This window comes from Drosophila innubila (assembly GCF_004354385.1).
Source record: "Drosophila innubila isolate TH190305 chromosome 3L unlocalized genomic scaffold, UK_Dinn_1.0 0_D_3L, whole genome shotgun sequence".
Classification (NCBI taxonomy): domain Eukaryota; kingdom Metazoa; phylum Arthropoda; class Insecta; order Diptera; family Drosophilidae; genus Drosophila; species Drosophila innubila.
This window is the reverse complement of record NW_022995376.1, coordinates 2349307-2353000: the sequence shown is the minus strand read 5'-3', so window position 1 is coordinate 2353000 and position 3694 is coordinate 2349307. Positions and strand designations below refer to the sequence as shown.

The following is a 3694-nucleotide window of genomic DNA, read 5'->3' as shown; positions in this document are numbered from 1 at the left end:
TTTGGAATGACAGCATCGAAAATTTCAGAACTTATACGATGGCTTTGTTTAATAAGTAAACGCATTGCTGATAATTTCGTGTCTTACGATTTGCGAAGAATCGGAATTCGGACTATGCCAAAAATTCCAATGCAGTCGGGTCAGGTCATTCGACCTTTACAATCTATTCATGCTACTGCGTACAAGCATATTTATACTTCATATATTTCATTTCTTCTGAACAAGTGAAATATTGTCACAGTCAGTCGTATTGAGAATTCAGTTCAGTAAAGTTTAGTTGCAAAATGTTGCAGAATATAATTTGTATTATCTTTGTATTAAATTCATTTAATACATTCTCTAATGCAATTCCACAATTTCAACCTAATAAGACCAACGTTGTGATTACATTAGATATTCATCAACCCGAACTTGATATAGAATCGAAAAATCAAATTCTAAAAGTGGTGCTGGTGAAACTGAGACCCGTCATATATGGAATTGCTGAAGAGTTTTCGAAGTTTAAACACAATTGCAACGAGGCCGAGTCGAGTGGCATCTACAATGTATTTCTTGCCAACTCAAGTAGTCATCTTCCAGTTTTCTGTGATGCGGAAACTCAAGAAGGTGGATGGACGATTATACTGCGTCGGATGGATGGAAGTGTGGACTTCTATCAAAACTGGACTCAATACAAAACCGGATTCGGGGATCTTAATGGCGAGTTCTTTTTAGGTTTGGATAATATACACGCATTAACTAAACAGAGCAGACAGGAGCTACTTGTACTTCTTGAGGACTTCGAGGGAGAAAAAAGATTTGAAAAGTATGACAATTTTAAAGTCGGCAATGAGAATGAACAATACGTCTTAAAACTTCTGGGAAAAGCCAGTGGTACAGCTGGAGATTCACTCAGAAGTCATCGTTTTAAAAAATTTTCCACATCTGATAGGGATAATGATGATTATAAAGAAGGAAATTGCGCCAAATTAAACCAAAATGGCTGGTGGTACCATAGTTGTTATCAAAGGTATGATAGAATGTTAATTCTTTTTAATAGCTATGTTTATTAACTTGACTTCTTACAGCAAGTTGACCGGGGTATATATTAAAACTTCCAAGGGAAAAGGTCTCATTTGGAGCAGTTTTCGGGGCCTTGAGTACTCCCATAAAAGTGCCATTATGATGATACGGCCGAAGAAGTGAACACAATGTCTATACACTATCAAAATCTGTGCTATCAGCATATTCTAATATATTGTAGAATCCCCTTATCTTTATTCTAATATGCATAATCGTTGTTAATTTAAATAAACAAAATTGTCACTGTCTCAACGTATCTCTGTCAACTGTTTAGAGCGTAATAAGACTGTATTAACATTAAAAAATTATACCAGAAGGTTTTGCCCCCTGCTCGCTTTGCTCGCCGACTGATTTGTACACGAAAATATATGTACGTCTAATTGCTTTCAGTCATATATCACTTTTTATTCACTTAGAGGCTTTGCGCTGCTTTTTCTTAGCTATTTAGTAGGGTTGCCACCTCTCAGGTTGTTGAATTGTTTCTGTCTGCAATCTGGCAGCTCGTTAGGTCGAATCCACAACAATAAAGAGGCTGATGTCTGCAGTAAGCTACGTATCAATTTCCATTTTATGCCAACAACAAGAAAAACAACAAGGACTATGACAACATCAAGGATAACAACAACAAGGATAACAACAACAAATTGCTTGTTATGCATTCGTTTGTCGGCACTTTTTATGCGACTTTCTCCTGCTGACAACGTCGTTATCTATTCAAGTTTGTCAATTAAAAACATAATCCCCAATCAGAAGCCAATAATACCCCGTGACTGCCTTGCTGCTTTGCTTACATTTGCCTTCCCTTGTCTTCCCTTTATACTCTACCCATACTCTCGATTATCTGGAACAACTTGCACACCATCAAAGTTTCAGCGAGTGAGTGAGTGGGCGTGGCAGTGGGCGGTAGGAGTCACAGCACAGACATTGTCATGGTAAAAGTAAATATTATTTTTTTTCTATTCGCTTTTCTTTTTTTATTTTTTTTTGACTGAATTTTGTTACAATTTTGCTTCAACAGCGAGCTGCCAATTGAAAGTGTGTGTGTTTGTGTCTACACTCACAAAAAATGTGGTGACACTTTAAATAAACTATTTGTTTTCCTATGATTTAGCAATTAATATAAATTAAGTCAATTAAAAAAATGTAAATGTAAATATATTTATTTTAAAATATCATAATATTAAATTAAAAAATGTTTTATAAAATAAATATAAATAATATTTGACTTAATTTTTTTTTAAATATATAACTAAATATATTTTTTTTATTTAAATTTAAGTCAATTGTTCTTAATTAAAGCTAAATAAATTAATATTTAAATTATCTATATGAATCTTTGATTTTAACTTGAATTGATTATTTTGAAGTTAAATGAAACATATTTAACTTGAATGAAATTTTATAACATTTGTCGCATTTTTTAAATAAATATTGCTTTTTTGTTTGTGATTTTAAGTTCAATTTTAAAAAATCTTTTTTTTCTTTTAAAAATCAATTTTAAAAAATTTAATATTATTTTTACTATTCCCCTTTCCTTTGAGTGTATGTATGTGTGATTTGATTCTAGCTTCTGGTGCTGTCAGATAATTGCTGCGATTTCCATGACTTTTCCTCCGCTTGTGTCGTCGTCTTTGATTTTTTGGCCCAACTGACAGAAAAACCAGAATAAAGGCAATCGCAATGGGGGGCGGGGCTGTGGTGGGCGTGACTTAGTAAAATGGCAGAGTTTTGATTGAATTTTAGCTGGATTACAATAATAGGAAATTGCTCTTGGCATTCAGCTTGTAAAACGCTGAATTAGTGCGCTTTTGGGTATTAAAATCACTTCAAGCAATTTGGCAACAATCCACTCAAGTGTTTAATGTTGTGAAACAGTTAAAAGCCGGAACTACCAAAATGGGTCTCATAAAAGGCTTAGAAATGAGCTTTTATTTTAATTTTATTACTTTTTTTTTTGGCACTTTAGCAGCTCATTTCAATAAGTGCATGCTAAAACTTTTTAAGAATTATAAACAAAGACGTGTTCTGTATTTAAATGTCTGCATATTTGCACTTAATAAATTAATACAACATTGTAGAAAATTAAAAAATTCGACAGCTTAAACTTTACGTATTTCTAATTAGTTATAAAACTTAAGCTCTACTTACTTCTTTATCAACTCTTTTAAAGAAGTGTAAAGTTCTTTTCTTATTTTACTTTTTCATATAGTTTTTGCATTTTAATTAATTCGCTTTTTGGCTTAAAATTGGAATAAAGAATATCTCAACTGTTGGCTCTTGAATTTTATATATTATAAATCGTTAAAAAAATTATATAAAAAAAATTTTTGATTCAAATTATTATTTAAAAAAAAACAAAGTGTAAGAGATTTCAGTTATTTCTTTTATATTAAATGAATATATTTTTCTGAAATAGCATTTCAGCTTCGTTTTGCTGAATTATTAGCATAAATTCTTGCTATGTTTTTTGTATTTTTTTTGTTTTTTTTGTTGGTAACTATATAATTTTGCTCTGATTCTATGCAGAGCAGCGTTTACAATTTGCATACCATCAATGCAATTTAATAGTAAACAGATTTCAATTACACTTTGGAGCGCTGCAAAAGGATAATAAAAAAAGGAAGATAAAAAG

General features: G+C 31.7%; 1 long non-coding RNA gene across 1 annotated transcript; it reads left to right on the top strand.

Annotated features, from left to right (window-relative positions):
* Positions 1–869: 869 nt before the first annotated feature.
* LOC117788677 lies at positions 870–1318 on the top strand. The gene is made up of 2 exons (XR_004617786.1): positions 870–1009; positions 1068–1318. It is a non-coding gene; the product is annotated as an uncharacterized LOC117788677 (long non-coding RNA).
* Positions 1319–3694: the final 2376 nt, after the last annotated feature.